At 40.7% G+C, this 21,783-nt stretch overlaps 1 protein-coding gene and 1 long non-coding RNA gene across 6 annotated transcripts in view; one reads left to right on the top strand and one right to left on the bottom strand.

Moving 5' to 3' along the window:
* Positions 1 to 21,783, top strand: part of B3GALT1 (beta-1,3-galactosyltransferase 1) — a 403,400-nt gene that overhangs the window by 266,503 nt on the left and 115,114 nt on the right. For 4 of the 5 annotated variants that reach the window (XM_059727311.1, XM_059727313.1, XM_059727315.1 and 1 more), the window contains one exon: positions 20,577 to 20,681. The exons of the other annotated variant lie outside the window; for it this stretch is intronic. The gene's annotated coding sequence lies outside the window, so the exon portion shown is untranslated. The remainder of the gene's footprint in view (positions 1 to 20,576; positions 20,682 to 21,783) is intronic. 5 annotated transcript variants of the gene reach the window in all.
* LOC132250401 (uncharacterized) overlaps positions 1 to 21,783 on the bottom strand; it is a 175,023-nt gene that overhangs the window by 129,690 nt on the left and 23,550 nt on the right. The window lies entirely within an intron of this gene.

Raw genomic sequence — 21,783 nt, 5'->3', positions numbered from 1 at the left:
GTGGGCTGCCTGCTGCAGTCTGGGGCTTGAGGTGGCGTTGGGCTTCTCCCAGTGGGGGGTTGGGCCAGGGCTTCTCTCAGGGCAGGGCAGGCAGCAACAGAGCTGAGAGTGGAGCTGGGGGGGGGGGGGGGGGCTACACCAACCCTAGAATTCACCATAGCTCCCCCTGAACTTCCCCCACGTGGTGCCGCCACCACCACCCACATCGAGCACAGCCCCAACCCAACCTCCCCACCACGAAGAGCCCGGCACCAGCCCCAGCCCGAACAGACTAGCCCACTTTCACCCTGCACACAGATCCAGGATGCACATGCCTCCCATGCCTTCCCCAGGGGTGTGCACAGTGGTGGGAGCTGCCCTCCCACCTCTCCAGATGAGCCACTCATGGCTTGGTCCTGTGCCCCCCTGCCCCAGCTGGGCAGCCCCAGTCCCTCCCTCACTGTGAAGGACTCCCCTCTTCCCCTTCTCCCCAACATACTTCCCAGTCAGACGATGCTCTCCAAGCTGCTGGGCCACATATCGGCAATTGGATCAGTATCAGCCAATATGGCTTGTTAACAATTGGCCATCAGTATGGACCCAAAACATCTTTATCGGTGCACCCCCTAGTGATATTTAGCATAGCCATAGCTACTTTCTAAAAGTAATGGACATCCTGATGCATAGAAAAAAGCCAAGGAGGCTTGTTCTGTATTTCTGCTTTTTCTAAAGATGGTTTTCTCATTATTTCCTTTTAAAATAATGTGTGTACATTACCCCATTTTCTCTTTTTTAAATTATTAAATTGACAAAGAAAAAATAGATTAAATAAAATAAATGTCTCTAATGAACTAGCAAAAAAACACAGAGTCCGTGTCAAAGGTGAGTAAGACAAAAGTTCCTGTCTGAAGTTCTATGTTTACATTTCTCTCTAGAGTGATGTTCATGAAGCACAGTTAAATAGCACTGGATAGAGTTACAGATACTGTGAAAAAGGCATTCAGCAAATGTCTGATTACATCAGTCACTGTGTCTCACTATGGACTGCTGTATCTATAGTTTTAAACTGAGCAAGAAAATAGCACCAGATGCTCTTGGGTATGTTAGTTTACAGCCTGAATCCCGTAGGTGTGTTTTTTTAAAGCAATAGAAATGAAACCAATTTAATGGTCCATGGTAAAAAGAAAAAGCAACATCATACATGCTGGTACTATGTAAAGTTCTAGATGAAACAATTGAAAGACTCAGTTGTAAAAACTAGTTAGAATTACAGAAAAGTAAGACTTGTAGGAACCTCAGGATGTCATCTAATCCAGTGGTTCTCAATCTTTTTTGTATCAGGGCCCATTTGTAAACATCAGTGGCCAGTCCCAACCCAGTGCCCTTCACTCCCAACCTGCTGTCCCCCACCCCCAGGCCCCAGCCCCCTCATGCGTGGGACATGGAGGAGCAGTGTAGGGTGCACGGGGGAGCCCAAAGCAGCCCCTTTCAGGCTGGAACACTGGCAGCCTAGAAGGGAAAAGCCACATTTTCCCACGTTTTTCTCCTTTAAAGGAGAATCCATTTTTAAGGTGTGTTGGCAACCCTTTTAATATATTCTTGTGACCCACGTTTGGGTCATGACCCATGGGTTGAGAATCATTGATCTAATCCAACCCCCTGTTCAAGACAGGATCATCCCTATCTAAACCATAGTAGATCAATGTGTCTAACCTATTCTTAAAAACTACACAAACAACCCTTTCGCATAAATACAACACTTACTGCCCCGAAACAGCAAGAACATTCTAACCTACAACAAGTAAAATGGGGGTGGGTAAAATGGGGGGACAAGGGCATTGTCAGTGTCCTGCCACTAGGAGGACAGGAAGTGGCTGTTTAAATATACACTTCAGAGGCCCAGGTCTGCTGCTATAGAGGTAGGCAAAAGGTCCCACAGTCCAAAAAAACAAACTGAAGCCAAAAAACAGATTTTTTTTTTTTTTCTCACAGGAGCTAGCAGTAACTGGTAACAACAGTAGGGCATCATCCTCTTTGTAGATCACCCCCAGACAGGGATAAGATGTACTTTACTAAATGGTTCCACAGCAAAGCAGTGTTGAGACTGAGGAATCTTGCAGGGGTGACTGGTACCTCCTGAGTTTTGGGGGGCACAATTTCTGGGTGGGCCCAGGGGCAAGCCAAAAGTCCTATATCCACTCTTATACTTCTGTGCTGAGGCTTAGTGCCCTTGCCCTCCCCCCACCCCCAAACACACTGCCAGCCCATGCAGCAAAAAAACTGCCCTGTCATGAGCGGTGCTTTGTCAGGAGCTAATCTCAGGGGGGACACATGCCCCCCGCCCCCCCCCCCCCACCGTGTGCCCCCTACCAGTTACCTGTGGACTCTTCAGTTCTCTTTCAGACTGAACTAAGTATACTCTTTTGATTCCAAAACCTTTGGACATGGCATTGATCCCCTCTAGCCTGTCCTCATCCCATTCTCAACTTTTTATCACTCTGGCTCCACCATTTCCAACCCATACTAAGCTCCTTCTCCCAGTCTCCTCCTCATTACTTAAGAGCCACTGAAGTAACACTGAGAACATAGGTGATAGATATTTCTTGTACTCAGTTCTTCTGATTCAGAAACAGCAATCACATGGGAGCCCTGCTCAGCCTATGTATTCCTGCAACTGACTCTTCAGAGTATTTAGCTGCCAGACTCTGGTACTACTTGGATTGTTAGATGCTCATACCTGGTGAAATTTGGATGGGATATTATATAACTGGCAACAAGCACATCCCTGACATTAGAGAAATCTCTCTTCCCACCAAATGTCAAGTCCTTTTTCCAAAGCTCAAAGACACCGGAGCTTCTCCACAAAAAATATTCCAAGATTTATTTATTTTTTAATCATGGGGGAAAAAGCCTGATTTCTAACTAATGGCATTTTCAGAAAGGACTAAACTGTTTGAGCTAAATTAAAAAATAATAAATAAATAAATAATTCCAAGTCAGGCAGCCTGATATTTAGAGTTTCACAAAGTAAAAAACAAATGGAAAAATCTTTTGTTCAAAGTGTCGGGCAATATTGACTGCATTTCCCGAAACAATGTTTTTACTAGAGATTGTCCCTTTGAAACTAAAGAGATATGTGGTGCAGTGATAGCAAGCATATATAGAAGTAGTGACTGTATATGCCTGGAAAGCAGGATCCTTGATAAAACAGAAATGTGTGGTTTAGTTTTATGCTCTAAGAAATGTTTCTGTTTTATGTTTTATGTTTAAGATGAAAATTCCAATTGAAAAGGAATTAAAGCTTTTCTGTAACATGCTTATGCAAGATGAGCATTAGGAATGTGATTAAAAGCCTGATTTGGATTGGATCTGTACATGAATCAAGCCTATTTAGAATTATTTGGAGTGTGATCGCGAGTCAGTGCCATTTAATTAGTATTTAAGTGCATGTACTGTAGCTACATTTAATTACAATCCCAGATCCCTATCTATTATCTGACAGATGATTGCTACTATTTGGCATTCAAACAGCTCCAGGAAAGTAGAAAGTGACAAACCTATTAAGAATAACAATCAGCAATATTGCATGCTATTATGCAAAACAAGCAGCCAACAAATGCTAAGCTATATAAGAAAAAACCAGACTGCTACAAAAGGTGTAGTCAAAAGGTGCTCCAAAACAGAGATTTTCCTCATATTGCTCCAAAGGTGTTTTATGTTATCAATCTATTTTAGCCGTGATCTTGAAAGTAACTCCATACAAGCAGACCTGAACGGAGCCTCGTTGATTTTAATTTGCAGAATTTAGGCTTATAGTCCATTTTTTTCAGTACTGGGAACATTTCTTTCTTGTCTTTTATAGTGTTGAGTACAACATTAGTGCTTGACAGAAGTGTCACATAGATACATGGTTTTTGATGTAATATGATTGCTGTCACATCATATAACACTGAAGAATATCACAGATTCTGCTATTATTAGAAATAGACATGGACTTTGGAAATTCTAGGATTTAAAATAACACTTTAAGTGATCTTTTGGCTTCAAATACTATTAAAGAATAGAATTTAGGAAAATAATATAAATATAAAGGTTACTCCAGGTAGATGAGCAAGATTTCTGGCATCATTTCCATGTGGGTAGACACTTATCCCCACATGGAGTTACAGGGCATTTTCACATGCATTTTCGGACATAGCGCCAGGCACTTTAATTAATGAGCCATGCTAATTAAGACCTGCATGTCACATTTTTCAGTGCCCCTGTGCTTAAAAAATGGCGGCAGGGCATCTAAACTAAAGCTTATTGAACACATCAATTTCTGTGCTCCAGCAGATCCAATTAATTGAGTCTGCTCTGATGCACTGGATTTCCAATGCATTGGCGCTGGATCCCCACATATCTACAGCAGCCTCCAGTGACTCTATTACAAGGTAAGGGGCAAGGAAAAAAAATGAAAACAAAAGACCAATGTCTACCATCCCATATAGATATGGGGAGAAGGCGAGTAAAAACTGCTTGGTTGGGCTTGTGAAGAACCACAGTAATGACAGTAAAGTCAAAGAAAAAAAGTAGAGGGAGCTTGTACATATGATAGTGGGGCCATGTACACATGACAAAAAGTGATGAGAAATCATCATTTGCCTAACATAATGGTGTCACCATGTACATATGCATGACTTTTTGTGTGTGTAAAAATGTCTCTGGAGGTGGTCTAAATTGCCACAGTCAATGTATTTTAGTTTGATCAGGGCAAACTGTCTTGTTGTGGATAAAAAAGTTGCGCATGTGTACATCACATGGGTGTGCTGACATGACACCCAGAAAAAGGAATGGGGACAGTGCACAGGGCACTGGAAGCCCAGTCATGGTCAGGGAAGCTCAAGTTTGGTGGCATCGAGCACCCCATGCACTGTCCCTGCTGCCCTCTCCAGCCACCAGCACAGCCAGCTGCCCTCCTGCTGCTTTCCTGCATTGCTCCAGGGGCAAAGCCAGCCTGTTCCTGGGTGGTCCCAGGTGGTGGGAAGGCGGAGGGGACAGTGCATGGGGCACTGCAAACTTCAAGCACACTGCACCACTGGATTGGGCTGGGTGCTGCCTGTGAGCTGGGGCAGTACCCACCCAGCCAGCAGTCCACCCAGGCATCCCCAGGGGATGCCACTGCTGTGGAGGGAAGCACTGATCCCCCTACAGCCCAGGGGGGGGGGGAATGTGATCCAGCGTATGGGCAGCCTCTGCTGAGGAAAAGTGGCAATGGGCCCAATCCTTTTTTTTTCTCCTCATGGAGCCTGCCCACCTCTCCCACAGTCAGGGGATGAGCTGCCAGAGTTGTGGGGGACCTAGACCTTCCCTCTGCAGTGGTGATGCCCCCTGGGGCCACCCGAATGGGCTGCTAGTGGTCAGGTGCTGCCCAGGAGTGGGGGTGCTGCTGCTGCAGAGGGAAGGTCTAAACTCAGGGCTTACCGCCATCTCACCCCCCACCCCTTGGCTGTGGGAGAGGTGGGCAGGCTCTTCAAAGAAAAAAAAAAAAAAAAAAAAAAGGATCCGGCCCCTCTCTGCTTCCCCTCCTTCCCCCGCCCCACGGAGCCTGCCCGCTGCAAGGGGGTGTGGGGGGGAAGCAGGGAAGAGAAGAGGGTGAGCTGCCGGTGGGCCGTCACTGTTCCATAGCAGTGATGGAAGCCCCTACATTGAAACAGTGGGTCATAATTAAAAGCCCACAAATTAAAAAATCCACCATTTCAATGTAGGGGAACTAAACCCCCCTTGTGTGTACAAGCGCCCAGAGCTGTCAAATGGAAAGAAACAAATTGGTAGGGAAGGATGTTATATTTTCAAACTTCTAAGCATGTATTGTAAACAATCATTATATGAAGAAATAAACCTATTGGCAGTGTCCTCTTAACACACCTGCTAGTTTTAAAAATACAAGCTGCCAACACTGGTGTACCATCAAAAATTTAGAAAGGTAAAATGACTAAAGCTATATTATGCACGATTGGAAATCTACTTCTACCTCAAGTGTTTCAATCAGGCCTTGCTTACCACTGTACCTACTGGACAACATTAAAAACATTTTAATACTAATATCAGGTGAGAAAAATCAAATGGAAGGAAAAATATCAAAAAGCTCCCAACTGCAATTAAAAGCCAAAAAGCCAGCACAGCAGCAAGAACACCATGATCATTCACAGAACTATTAGTATAGCACTACAACAGCACTGTTGAGTACTATGACTTTTATTTCACCTTTGTATACAAATAACTTTCTCTTTTTTTTCCTTAACCTGGAAATACATTTCCTGTTTACCCCATCTAAATGAATCTTCTACCACATGGGTTGGCAACCTAGATATAGCCTACAAACATGGGTCTTCAGCAGCAGTCTCTTTTCCATGCCCAGCCATGGCTCCATCCTAGTGCTTACCCTGGCACTGGGTCAGCCTGGCCCTCAGCCTTAAAAGGCTGTCAACTGCTGCCCTGGCAGACTAGTTTACAAGTGTTCACTGGAAGTGCATAGAGAAAGATGGATGGCCATTTTCATATAGCAGTTCCGTATTCAGCACTGATGGATCCAGAATTTTTTGTTTTAATTTAGTCATTCCTTGGCTGTTTTGTTCTTTTACAACCCAAAAGCCAGCGGACATTGTAGTTCAATTACAAGTCCTACAAAGCTTCATTGCATCTTCAGTTCAAAGTGATTGTAGCTATAAAATACATCAGTGTAAGCTGTAACACTACATTTTGTAAAAGCGTTCTTGCTAAAATGTCTGTACAGGTAAAAGAAAGTACTCGAGACCAACCATGTCAGATGAATATAAACATCAAATCATCTCACCCCCTAAGGAGTTCTATATGTTCTTATCCAAGGACATTGTCAGGGTTTTCTATGTTCTACCTTCCCCCACCCCACTTCCGTGCAAGTGTTTATTTCTTCGTATTTCTAGGAATCTTTAAATCTGTACATAAAAAAATTAAAGTAATCTGAAACTCAGCTACATCTCTGCCTCTTGATAAAGTTTTGATCAATTCAAAATAACTTTCTCTCCAGCTACCACCCAGGAGATTCTTTACTTCTCCTTACCTCTCCATGACTCCTCAGCTTGGCTGCATAACGTTCATAATTCCTATGGGGAAACAGACTGCTGTGCTGCTATCACTTGTGATTTTATCACAAGTCTTCTGATACTTGGTGTTTTTCTTAGAACTCCATTTCTCTGAGTTGTAAGTGTCATAAGCTTTCATATTGAAAAGAAAAGACCAAAAAATGTTTCTTGCTTTGTAGTTGCAGTGGAAAGCTCAAACGTATTCTCTTGTCATTTTCTGAAGCTTTAGAAAGAGAACCCGCTTTTTTTTTTTTTTTTTAATCTCAGGATTTAAGCAAATCTCATGATCTGGGAGGGGAGGAGAAGTTGCAGGTTATGACTTTTTCAATACTCACAACTGAAAAAGAATGGGATTATAAAGCATTGTTCTAAACTCTGAAAACCATGTTGCTCTTTGGGAATAAGTCCAAGTGGATTCTGAATTTCTGCTGGATAAAGCACACTGCCAAAAGGATTCCAACTTCTCTTCCAATATGAGTTAGGAGTTATCAGCAGTCCTTATGTCAGAAATGCTATCTGCAGGTCCATCATGCAACAGTAGGCCTGTTTGAAAATAAACTAGTTGTAATAAACTATTTTCCTCTCAACCTGCAAATATTAAAGAAATAAATGGGCATGGCACAGGCTTGTGCAATGACAAGAGATTTTCCATCAGTTCACGCTTATTTTCCTTTTAAATTGCACTTTGCTGTAAAGAGTGATGCAACATTCTTGGTAATACCTCAGATTGAGAAGGCCTGCGCCATGCAAAAATCTAACCAGAACTCATCTAGGGATTTACAGAGTTCTAGAAGATTTGTCCTAGATGAATATTGAAGTAAGATGACAAAGTTAATTTGATCCAGTTTTGCCCACACCAAATGTGAATCAGATCCAAACATAATATAGTTAAAAAAAAAATTATTTCCTTTCTAATTTGAGTCTTCAAGTCACATTTTGTTTCTTAATTTCAAGCTTTTCTCTAAAAACTACAGGGGCTGAAGCACTAAAAAAGAACCTGAAATTCTCACAAAAGTCACAAGACTCCAGAAGATTGGGTTTAACAAAACATACCAGCTTTTGCAAGACACATAAATGAAAAAAGGTGACACCATCAAACAGGGAATGCAGAGGAGGACCAAAGTCTGTTGACAAGGGAAAAAGTCATGGCCACTGTTTCACTGTACTCATTGTGCAGCAGAATCAGAGATAGCAATTGTTTCAAATGAGCTTTTCTTGAACATTGTTAAAAAGGAGCATCAGCTTGTATGCATCAAGATGTACAGGAAAATAAAATGCCTGTGAGAGATGGCACTTAGCAAGTTAAGCAGAAGGCAGAAGAGATTTGCCCCTTATATAAGCTAAAGTAGAGATATATAGCATGCGCTTTCATGAACTCAAGCTGACTTCATCAGACGCTGTGAACGGACATGCATAGAGCACTGTATAAATTGGAGAAAGATATTTGCATACAACAGGGTGTGCATGTGCGTGTGGTGGGAGGGGAGGCAGTGCTGGGAGAGAGAAATAAGCAAGCAAAAAAACCCGTGGCCAAACCATTCGTCCTAGAAGCTGAAGATGATCCAAATAATACAATAAGTTCCAGGATGAGGGAGGACTTGAGAGAGCAAAGCTTTGTTAAAGGCACTTCTTGACCTTTTCTGGTCAGTAAGTGTTCTGTTTAATTCTTCTTTTTATTTTAGGTTCCATGGACTGTGAGTGAAAAGTACTTTTAAGACCGAGCCTACCCTCATTCAGAGGAGAAAGTCAGTTTTGTGCACACTTGACAGCCAGCATTGCTGCTGAAATGCGACTGCAAACAGAGCTGTTTTTTGCACCATCTTCCAGTAACATTACCAAGAAACAAACACATTATTTAAAATCTTCCATACAACACATTTCCTTTTCTTGGCTAACAGTCTGATCTTTATTTTGAAATGCCAGTCCAAATGTATTACTCAGCACTAGATGCTTGACAGCTGCCAGACATCTCTCTCTCTCTCTACACTTACACACACAACGCCCTCAGACAGTATATGACCCAACTTGAGCAAAACATTTAACACGTGCTTATCTTCACTGAGCTTTAAGCATTTCAGGTCAGTGGGTGCATGAAATTAATGTAACACAATAAACTCTGGCGCAGTTTACACCAGAGTAAACTGCTCCCAGGCACAGCATCTACATGTGTGCCCAGGACAACAGCCATTTGAGCTGGGACAAAGCAGGCCTAGACTGACAGAGGGCCCCGGGGGGGGGGGGGGGGGAGGGTGTCACCCCAGGCTCCGGGTGGTAGCATCAGGGAGAAGAGTAGCTGGCTGGGGGACAAGGATGCTGACCCTGCAGAGCTGTGCAGCTAGGCAGGTTGTAGGAATCCGACCACTCACTGGTCGTCATTTACACATGCATTTCAGTGCAGCAAATGACTCCGCTATAAGATAGGACTGTCGGGGACCATACTATCTTATGGAGGATTTAGTTAGTTTACTGCACCCTAATACCAGCACATGTATAGATGGTGATGCTTTACTGTGGAACTAATTAGTCAACTCTGCAGTAAAGTGTATGTGTTGATGCACCCAGTGTGTCACGTACTTACATGTACTACCAAGTAGGAATGGACATGCTTAAGCATTTAAATGGATTAAGCTTAATTATATGAAAGTTCACATATAGAGCATAAGCATGTATGCACATAACCATTTTTCAAATACTGATGAGTTATGCAATGAGATGGCCGACTGTATAATTGTATCTATAGAGTTACTCACGATCTCATTAATAGCTTTGTTACTTTTTATTTTTCGACATCGCTTTTCATTTTGGAATTAAATTCTAAGCTCAGATCCATAGCACCACATATAGGTAAATGCACTGTTTGAAATATGCACTGCTGTGGACAATTTATTTTATGTGATAGAGCAAAAGTACATGGCTGCAGACAATTTATTTTATGTGCCATAGCAGCTTGAGATCTGCCCACAGCATCTGAGTCACTCCAGCAGGAGAGAGGTAGAGATACTGAAAACAGTGACAGCATATTATGCCTCAGCAGCAGCTGAGAACACTCTCAATTGCTGAAGAAGGTGAAAGGGTGGAGGGGGGACAAAAAATCTGGGAAATCCAGACAAGGTGATGGAAACAAGCAGGTGAAGGTTTGTTTGATAGTAAGTATATTTCCAACATTGTGGAATTGATTTAATACATGTGAAAGCTGTAGGCTTATTGTTTTTCATTTATAAATTGACACAGGTGTGACTGGTTCTTTACAATATAAAATAATTCAATTTATGCAGCTAATACAATGAGAAATGCTATAAAACCAGAACAGGTGCAGGGAGAGTATGAGAATGACAAAACAAGGGAAGAACAGAGAAAAATTCTTGTGAGGGCATTCTTAATATGGTCTTAACCTTGGTTTGGTATCACATTAAAAATGTCCAATTCTATATAAATATTATACAGCTTGTTAAATAGCCTGTTTTGGTCAGTGGCACCAGGGAATGCCCAAGAAGGGACTAGTGACAAGATGCTAGAAAGGCAGAAGGATGAGAACATTAGAAGAAAAACAGAACAGAACCTGATAAAAGTTTTATAAGACAAGGCCCATTTCCTGAGGTCAGTCTTTAAGATCAATATACTCCACTTGGGCTATGAAGCTCAGGCACTAGTTGAAAGTAGATGTTTGAGGAGTTTGGAAGGAAGGCTTCTATATTTTTTTCCATAAAACACAGTCAGTGGCAACAGGGTTCTTAGAGGGGACAGGATTACATTCACACGTTAGAATGTAGGTATTTGCATGTTCAGCTGGCCTGAATGAGGCAGGTAATGTTCATATGTTATTATTTAAATTTAAGGGGGGAGGGGGTGGGACTGGGAGGTTCAACATAGCAGGCATAAATAGGTAGAGAATGGGACTAAAAGCCTGTATCTGGAACAATGTTACTCAACGTTTCCCTGAAGCCTAGTCCAACAACAAGGTACAATACATTACACTAACTATGATTACCTTTCTGCCGAAAATGCTGTTTGCCGTACTGCTATATATAAAATTCTTTATAAAAAGGAAATGTGTTCAGCAGAGATAGGCTAATGGAATCAACCTAATTAGTCTTCTGTAAAGTTAATTGTTGTACCACTGCTTGTTTACTTTGGTTTTTTGTACAATGAGCATATGGTTTGAAATAGGGTAAAGGATAAATGTATTGTACTGTAAATATAAATTCCATTTATAGAGTATAACTCACTGTAGCAGTCCTTTGAAGTTAATGAACCTTCTCAGTTTGTTACAGATAAAAATGCTTTTTCCCCTCTTCGTAATATGATATGAAGTGTCAGTTATGCAAACAGCTACTGAATTCTAGTTTTAATGCACTTTTATGGCAGATATGCATTAGAGATGCCTTGCTTTGCTTTGCTTTGTAGCAGAGTTTGCTTGAAGTTTGAGATGTATGCAGATAAGGCGTGAACTTTGACTCTTCAAAAACCTCCCTCAACTCATTTTAATTAGCTCTCTAGATTTCCTTTAATGAAGACTTAAGTACTTTCTCTTTTCATCAAACACAGCATGACTTGTTCTTATTTGCAGCATTGTGGAATTGTAATGATTTATTAATTAAAATTCACTAGCATGGTGAGTGTTGTTGTTTGTATCTCTAAATTAGTTTGGACTTTCAATAAGCCTTTCTTCTAGTTTCCTACAGTAGCAGAATGGTTTTTGAATGGGACAAACAAGTAAATAAGGACTGGTTTAAAGCAGACTTCAATATTTCGAGTAAGAGCTTTTTTCTGTGATGGGAAAGAATTGAAACTCATTGCTTAAAGGATCAGTTGTTAGAACTACCTGTTTTGGTTTGGTTTGGTTTTACTTCATTTTAATGAATGGTGCTACAGCAGTGTGTTCTTATTTTGGATGAACACAGAGCAAGCAGTGAAGAAAATTATATACACAATACAAATCTCAAGCCATAATGATAAAACAAGTACAAAATGACTGTAACTGAAGCAGACGCTTTATGAGGTGAACCCTTCTCTAAATTTAGTATGCACAGGCAATATAGAGAAAATAGGAATACATTAAAAAGATGACATTGTAGTCTAGACATACACCAAAGTTTTAATGAGAATGTAAAATATTATGATAAGCCTTTATTTAAAATATACTTGGCCTTTGTCGCTGCAGTATAAAAAATGTTAAAAAGTCATCGAGATGTAGAGCAATGTAATTAGAAGTCAAGCTAGGATGGGATTATCAAGCAATATGCAAGGCCACTGAAAAAAATCATTACAATAGGCCCAAGCCCAAAATCTTTAGCCCAGACCCAACTGTCCAATAATTTTATATTAATAATTCTTAATCAGATGCAAGTCCCTTTGACTTCAGTAGGTCAGTGCATTTAAGAAATGACTGTTCATATGAGCGTAGATTACAAATCAAACCTCAGTCCTTATTTAGGCTAAAGTTTCAGTGAAGTCATTGGCAGACAAGGTTCTTTGGGTGAATCTGATATCTGAGATGATATTCACTCAAAGAACCTTGTCTGCCTATATCCTTAGACCAACATGGCTACAACCTACACCTCAGTGAAGTCATTGGGAATTTCATATCAGTAGACATAGAGTGCAGTTTTCAAGCATGTCAAATCACCCTGTATGGCTAGTTTATAAGGGGAATAATAGCTTACTATTACTATGCCTAATAGAGCGATCCTTTGATTTCCGGGTGGTGTTACCAGTTACCTTTGAACCATTACAAAGGCACTAAAAATGGAAGCAGCCACACATTACAGGTAGTTGGACTGTGCTAAGTACCCTCTAAGCATCTTAAAGTTATGCCATTTCTTGTGGGGGTTATCTTTGAGCTGCTCTATCCAGCTCTAGCTAGGGTATTGCTAGTCTGCTAGCAATGTCCCTCTGTTGTTTTCTTAATGGGGTGATGAACACTGTGTTATCAATTCCTCGCTGGGCTAGTCAGAAGGGGGAGGGGGGGAATGCCTTCCTTAATCAAAGCATTCTCCTGGGGCCCGCCCATGACTGCCTCATCTCAGCACTGTGGAAGGGAAGGGAGGGCTGCTGTAGCACACGCATCCCTCCCCCCCCACCCCAGCTCCTAGCCTGAGCCACTGCAGGCATGTGCCTGCATTTCTGGGATGTCTGTGCAGTTACAAACTGATTCAGCCTAGCCAGGTTAGACTAACCTGCAAATATTGAATCAATTCAGCTCAGGCTTGTTGAATGTCTCTCCCTAGCCCTTGGCTCTTAGCTGTACCCTAGCTCACCTCCCCTCTAGTAGTAAATAGAGCTGTGCAAGTCAGAGATATCTTTAAGCTTTAATGTGCAACTGATCTGAAACTGTTCTAACTTCAGTACTGCCTAACGTTCCACAGATTTATAATAGTTTAAAAGTAATCTGTAACAACACCCTAAAAATGCATAAAAGGGCCATGCCCAGACAAGAATGGCTGTGCAGTATGTGGCACCACAGACCCATCTGTGGCACCACACTCTGCACGTTCAGGCATTTCCCACACTGCGGCCTTACAATGCAGCAGTTTCTTTTGACCCCGGGAGATCCCGGGGTCAAAATAATCCACATGGAAAAAAAGCAGGGTGTCACACATGGCAGCAGCACGTCACCCAGAACTGAAGCCTGACTGGCCAAAGCCACACTGAAGATGCTGGCCAGGCTCCCAGCTGCAGGAGAATCACAGCTACAGTGTTACCAGCCCCCAGGACCCCAGGTAAGGCAGCACAGTTGCTGCCCCCAGCCTCCCCTACCCTTCCCAGGGTAACCTCCCATGTGCCAGAGCATGCATGGCATAGGCATTCCCTGGGACAAGTAACAGTGGCACAAGGTATGCCACTGTTACTTGTCCCCGGGGAACTAAATGTTCACACTTGTCTAGATGTGGGCAGGTAGTCTGTTTTAGGGCTCAGGTAGTTTTCTGAGAACAGATGTCAGAAATCAGAGGACTTGGAAGTCAACCCACAGTCAGATCAGCCACATACTATGTGCCCCCCCTCTCACATACCAAATTTTAATGAAAAAGGTATACTTGATGATTCTTCCTTTAGTCCAGAACTGTTTGAGGAGAGCAAGGGGGGCATTTCTCAAAAGATTTAGGCTTGGACCCTGGATAGGAGTCTACAACTTGAGATGCACATAAAGGTAAAGTCAACTATATAAAATCTTGAATTAGTGAAATTAGGCTGCAATTGTAGGAATGAATTCAGGAAATCTGTAAGAATAATGTTTCTCCTGAAATTTTTTACACTTCAACTTTTAGCTCCAGGGGAAATACCATCAGAATCAAACTGTGAACATTACAAATTTCATTGCAGGTAAAAATCCAAAACTGGGTATGCAGAAATGCCGATACAACTATAAAGTGCAAAATAGGTTTGATTCTAAGTAATGAATGATTTTCCGAGAATACAGGGTGGTTTATGCATCTTAATCACCAACTTGGCAATGTTTTAATAGTGCTAACATTGCCCTTAGTGCTAATCACTACCATTTTCAGTTTGCCTAAAATAGCAATTCCTACAGAAACATTCTGGCTTGTTACAAGGGACAAAACTTGAAAATCTGATTTCCTATTTCCATGCCTGCGTACAGCCTCCAACCCTTATAGTCAGGTGCATACAGCTCTCAGTGCAATGCTTTTTGAGGATATTCATGGGCACAAGAAAAGTTACATGCTAAACATACTCCTCTTCAGCAGTAAGTCTCAAGTCACCTGAATGCCTGGTCCTTGATGTGCAAGGAAAAAAAGAAAGAACAGCTGAGGAGTATGAACGTGCTTGAAACACAATGTTCCTCATTAGAGTGAGGCATTTAGCCATGTATTCCCCTGCTCTGGGCAAGAATAACTTAGCAGCCATTTTGCTTAAGACTGATTAACACAAGACCAGGTTTCCTTACACAACCTGTTCTGCTCATCACTTTTTTACTTTATATGTACACAGCGTTCAGCACCTGCACAGGAAAAGTTCAAGCCTGATATTTAAAGTGAGCTCAGATATCTAAGAGGACAAACAAGGTCATTCTCTGTATCCTTAGGTACTCTGTTAATCATAGAGCAAATATAGGCTAGAAAGTAACACCTGGAATTTTCTTACTGAGCCTATTTATAGTTACAGAAGTATTTTCTATAGATAGGCCACATTCTGCTTCAACAGTACCCCATGTTACTCTTTCATCTTTGGAGATGTTAAAGAAATAGGAATAAAAAAAGAACTCAAACACTTCAAATAGTTTCCCCAAATTCCACAGCGTATTCCTTCTGTAATGTTCTGAAGGGCACAAGGGCAAGATTCCTTCTGCTTTACTAAATGTCATCCTGATTCAACCGAGCAGCCCATGTTCCTGAAATTCTTGCAAGAAAAGGTCCCAGAAAAAAAAGGCTTGCTTATGGGTCATAGAAGAAAACAGTTACATAGATGCATTGAAAAAGCTTTGAAAGTAAGGAAATATAACATTTTTGCCTACAGTTATCCAACATTCCCTATAGGAGATGAAATTCATGCTTCTCTCTAAAAGCCTGTCACACTTCCCTCTGAGTGATGCACAGTTTATCACATGTAACAGAGACAAGCTTATTCTTAGAAGAAAAATGACTCTGAAAACCAGTTCTTCCTTTCTCTTCCATTTTCTCGCTCTGGTCCCTTTCATCTCCTAATGACCCTCATCTTCTCCCTCTTTTACTTTTTATAGTATTCTCTCATTCCCTTCCCTCTTCTTCCTATATCTTCTGTTTCTACCCACTTTTGCTTCTTTTTAATTGAAGATAGTTCTTTGCTTCCCCAAACTATTTTTCTCCTTCAATTCTCTCTTCACTCATATCCCTTGTTATTGTTCCTACTATTGTAGTTTGCTAGCTCTTCATTCTATTCCCTGCCCCCACCTCCTTCCAACACCTTATTCAGTCCACTCCTGCTTTCACTCAGACTTTGCCACTAGATCTAAACTGTTTTTAGTTATGGTTTTTAAATGGTAAATCCTGCCTCAGGCTTTTCACTTCCTTTCTTCCTAAGGGAAAGGGTGCAATTTCCATACGAACAATCAGCGTCAAGAGAAAGAGCACCTGCCCAGGGCCTTTTTTTTTATTCTTATTTCCAAAAGGAGTGCAAAACCATTAGAACTAACTTAGAGCAGCAAGCAAGTAGTTCCAAAAAACTAAAAGCCCCATGTTAAAAAGCATTTTGTGTTCCTTTAATTATCTAGCGCTTGCCAGTGAATTAGCAAAGCAGAATCCTAGTTTGTTCACATGTAATTGCTGTTTCCAGCAATGAAGTTAAGCAAAGACTAATTCAGAGCAATCCACTTGGAACCATTTTCACAGAAGAGGTGGAAATGGAATGAAAAAGAAACATGTTATTTAAAGAGCATTCAGCTGCATTGTGATTGAAAGGAGAACAAAGGAGTATGACACCTTCTCTCAACTATGGTATCTCATATTCCAATGTTACCTTTAAATGCGACAATGTCTTTTCATTGTCTGTTTGCCTGCCAACTCACAGGTAGGAGGGATGATATTTTGAACACTCACAATGTGCTTACTCAGCTGGTGGTACCAAAAATCCAGATATTAAATTAGTATTTGTTTTTCTCTATTAGAGTATAGCAAATCGCTAATTATGAGCATCACACTACCTACTCCATAATCAACTGTGTCAGAATTAGCTTGGCTTTTAAAGTATTGTATATTCTCCATGGTGCTGAATTAACTTCTTGAAATGGACAATTATAGTCCAAAAGTAGATGTTGATAAGTCTTGAGTCTACTGGACAACATCACCTGCTCCAGAATGCAGCAGCCAGAAACTTTGAGAACACCAATGAAGAAAGCATGTAATAGTCCTTCCTAAGTTTTCACTGCCTTTCAGCTTGTAACCAGGTACAGAAAGTATTAAGAGGCAACACTATGGTTACCTTAGAGATTTTCCATTGTTCAGATTAACATGCTGCAGATGAGACAAAATGGGGTGTTTGAACAAACAGTCTTCATGTTATTGAAGGAGAGGACTTTTAGGGCTTTTCAATGAAGAGCCCTCATCTCTGCAGCATACATACTTGCACTTCCAGTCCACCAAAGCCCAAATACGGTGACCCATCAAGACCTCTTAAAAAAAAAAAAAAGAATTCATTTTTCTAAACCCTTTTTGTGGATGATTAAGCACAATTAAGGGAATAGGCGAGTCTCAGTTGGGGCTGATGGGTTAAATTAAGGATGCAACTCAAATTTCTAAACAACACAGTGCATCACATAAGGTTCCTATAGATAAGCCCCCTATAAAATAAATCAATCACTAAACAAGTAGTCAAACACACCAACTGCCTGTGTTGAAAAACAGAAAGAAAGAAAGTATTAATGTATAGTATTTTTGGCACAATTATAACAGTATAAAACCAAAACTTCATAATGAATCATCATACCCAGGTGCAGTTTAATGACAGTCTCCTGTGGGACTGTACAAGAATAGGCAATGAAGTTTGTCAGTCAATCTGAGAACCAATATTAGAATAGGTCTCTTAGAGGTCTGTTACTTTGATTGTTCATTTAAATAGCTTCTCGTCCATGTGAAGAGATCAAAGTAGTTTAGAACTTCTCTGGTGAAAGGAGCCATAGTAAAAAAAAATACCAGAGAGAGGAAAGAGAAAAAGAAGCCAACCTCTGATCTAGACCCTTTAAAAAGCAGTGCATGAATAAGACATTGAGATGAGTTCTGACTTTGCCTCTTTTTTCAGAAGGACATATGAAGATATTGTGTCAAGCCACAGTCTTGCCCTAAGAGCCTCTCCCTGGCACCCCTGCTTTCGGGCCACAGCAGTAGCAGCAGACATTTTATGGCTGAGAAGCAGAGTATCTGCTCCCTTCCAGTGCTCTCTTAACTGGCTAGTTTCTGGAAAGGAGCCACAGCCACAGCAGCAGAGAGACAGAAGCAACGCATACTACAAGAGTATAGCTGCCATATACATGTGTATTTGCCATCCTTGGAAAGGAATTCTCATCTTAATCAACTCGAATTCCTCCCATAGCTCCCACTGCTACCTGGCCCTTTGCCTAACCCCTTCCAGCACACAAGGGCTACAGACTAGCCTCTAGAGAACAAAAGGATTAGTGTTATGGTTTGAAAAGCTATTCATGTGTGATGCTTCTGATACTATATTCTGTCCAGTTTCTATGTTAAAACCATTACATTGAGGTTACTTTAGGAAGAGAAGCTCATTAGTGTCCATTACTTCTATAGGATTTAAAACTATATGTTTGTTTGTATTTAAGGAATTGCATTAGTATTTTCTAGTCCAGCTTTCATTTCCAAAGCAATTCTGTTTTAAAAAAGATTAAGTTATAATTCCTTTCCTCCATCTTTAAGCTACAAAAATTGGAAAGGCTTCATCACTCTTGAGACAGTGGCTAAGATCTTAAACTGTCTGCACCGTATTTTTAAGGAATTTGGATAGCATGTCTTCTTATAGGAGCAACTTAGTATTGTACTTCTTTTTATTCCATATGTGGAGAGGAAAAAGACTAAGATTTAGATGGGTTAAATAAAAAATCATGGTGATAAAATGGTCTATAAAAAGCCCATGTGTAAAAGATTGGCATTAACTGTACCTGAGATATGGCAACCTCTTCATCCAAAGATGTAAGTGAATAAACAGCCAAAGTGATAATCCATATTACCTCACACTGCAAACTCAATAGTACAACCAGTTAAAAAATCTAGTCCTAGAAACAAGTCTTAGTTTACTGTTTTGTTCCTGAAGGCAACATGGGACAGTGCACTCCAGCATAAAAGCTGAAAAAAAGATTTTTCCCTGCTTGCTCTCTCACCCCCATTCTGAATTGCTAATCCAAGCTTTTTGAGTTTCACACCCCATTAGTAGCCTCTTTCTCCCAAAAAGGTCCCCTAAAGATACCTTAAACCTAGCCAAAGCACATTGGGAAAACCAGTTACTTCAGAGGGAAGGGAAGTTCTGAGAAGGACTTGTTCATAATGAAAACGTTCACACTGCGCTGTAAAGCAACCTTGAGAAGTCAAGATACTATAGACAGGGTTGGTACATCATACTGTTTAGTACGGGTAAACTGCAAATAGGTGACAATGCTAAACCATTCAACCTCTGTCTACACAGAGCACTGTTCTGTGTTTAATAACATGACAGTTGCCACAACTTCAGGCTGTGTTCTAACAGTATGCAATTTACAAGCACACAACAGCCAGAACCAGCTTCTTCTAAATTAAGAAGAGCCATGCTTTCACCTCAAAAGAAGCATACCTACTTGTGGCTGTGGTGAACTGATTTGGAATTGAATTGATAGGATTAAGATTTCACTAAATCAGGTAATCCTGCCCTTCACTAGCTGTATGCCCTTACCGGATAAGGTAAAAATGATAATACTTTATAAGCACAATTTTCTTTCTGCACATGATTATATACCAGTTTGCATTAGTTCCCATTGTGCTTGAGTTCTGCAATACATATGGTCCTTTAAGATACATAGGTCCAGATCCTAATCCACCGTTAAAGAATCACAACTCCTTTTTAATCCCTGGAATAATTAAACCAAGCCAAATCAGGTTTAAAGACATTATCAGAGCAGCAAGGGAATCAAACAACTGCTGCCTGTGCCATACTATGCGTGTATGTATATATAAAATCTATAGCCACATACATTGGGATTCTGTTCTATGCTTACCTTTGCAGCCTCCTAATTCAAAGCTTTTTCCAAGAAAGGTATAGAGAGCCCTCCACCCTGCTTTATCCCCTATGGAAATTACCTAGCCTAGGTGGCTCAGAAAAATTACAACAGCCTTTTCCACTATCAGCCCTGCCACAACATACCTCTTGTATTATGGCTTGTGAAGGAATTTTAAGAGGACAGCTTTAAAGCTATGTGCTGTGATAGCTGTAGGACGAAAATTATGGCAAGTGACATATGAGGACTATGAGGGTCACCTCATTGCACTCCAGTGATTTTACCTATATAAAGGGGCAAGGCCAGAAGTGAGACTCACACCAATAGAGGATTTTGTTCTCCATTGATATCCATCTAAGAGCATTTATGAGCACTAAAATATATAACAATATAATAATCCAACTATATCATAATTTTAAGATAAAATGTTCTCTAACCTGTAATACACGGCCTTGTTTATGATTCTGTCCAACTGTAAGTAAATTGGCTCATGCTAGTTACACATGTATTGAATATGGTTATTGTGAGTTTTTCTCTTTTTTTTTTTTTCCTTTGTACCATTCTGTCCTGTTATTCCCATCTGCTTCTTTCACTCAGTGTCCTGGAATCCAGCTCCATGAAATGGAATCTACACTCCTAACACAGCACAGTATGGGTTACCTAGGTACCCAACTGAGAGATTTTTTTAGAATAAATCATTGTCCTTTTATTGTGGTAGGCAACAAACATTGATTTTCTTGTTAGCATGTATAAGCAATCTTTCTTTTAAGAGGATATTATAATCATCAATAAATGTCCTCTAATTTCAGATTATGCACTTGAAACTAATACCATTAAGGATCATCATTTTAATCAGTTATTGATTACAGTTTGGGGACCTTCCACATATTCTACTCAGTGCTGTTTTTTATATGGTAAGTACCATAGAACTGATGCCTTTGCCAGTTTTCAGGTTTTTGCAGTTATTATATAACAAATCAGATTTGCAATTCTGTATTTATAAAATAGGAAATCTTTCTTTAAAGTCTGGGGTCAGGAGAGACCTTTTTTTTTTCTTCTCTATGTTTAGTAGCATCTCTGCTGTGATCTTGCTTTGCCTCTACATTTTGCATTTACAAAAATAACTTAATGTGCTTCTCAGCTTGATAATAATGTTTAAACTTAAAGTGCATAAGAATAACAAAAAACACATAAAAACAAAAGACAAATATGAAAATCCTACTGGACAGGGCTGACTGTAATCTCACAAAGAGTCTAGGTTATGGATTGTATTGGATGGCTTGGATAGGGATGATCCCACCTGTAGCAGTGGTTGGACTAGGGATGTAAATATTGTTTTAAAAACTATTTAGTTAACCTCATCTAATTATATCAGTTAAACAATTAACCAATAAACACAGCAGCTCAGACAAAGCTGCTGCTGGGAGCCACACACAGCTCCTGAAGCCTTTGACTGGGGAAAAAAAGGAGGCAAGCCCAGCCAAGCAACACAGCTCAGGTATAGCCTTGCACTGGGAGGGAGGAAGCACCTGTGAACAATCAGCTAATTGCTTAATTGAGAAGTCATTAGGTACTCACTGTTTTCCTCTTAGGCCATTTAGGCCACACATACTAGTCCTCCTCTCCCATCCCCTCCCCCCCCCACCCCGCCCCCACCCCGCCTTGCTGGGGCACTGTATAGCTTCCCTTCCCCCCTTCCCTGCCAGACTGTGCTAGCCCCAAGCTGAAGTATAACCGGTATACTAACTGGTTATCACTATGCTAGTTTAATCAATTAATTGTTTAACCTTTCACATACCTAAGTTGGACTTGATACCCTTTGGAGGTCCTTTACAGCCCTACTTTTCTATGATTTCTATGACATTACTTGAGGTAAAAATAATTCTTTGGGACATTCTGAATGGCGTGATGTATAGAAAGATCTTAAAAATGTATGACCTTTTTAAACTTGGCTTAAAATAAGTATCAAATTCTATTAAAAAAGAATTTCAACTAAATGTTTAATGTTAATCTCTT

The sequence above is a fragment of the Alligator mississippiensis genome, chromosome 4, assembly GCF_030867095.1.
Source record: "Alligator mississippiensis isolate rAllMis1 chromosome 4, rAllMis1, whole genome shotgun sequence".
Lineage (NCBI taxonomy): Eukaryota > Metazoa > Chordata > Crocodylia > Alligatoridae > Alligator > Alligator mississippiensis.
Note: the sequence above shows the minus strand (reverse complement) of the source record. Positions and strands in the feature narration are given on the sequence as shown.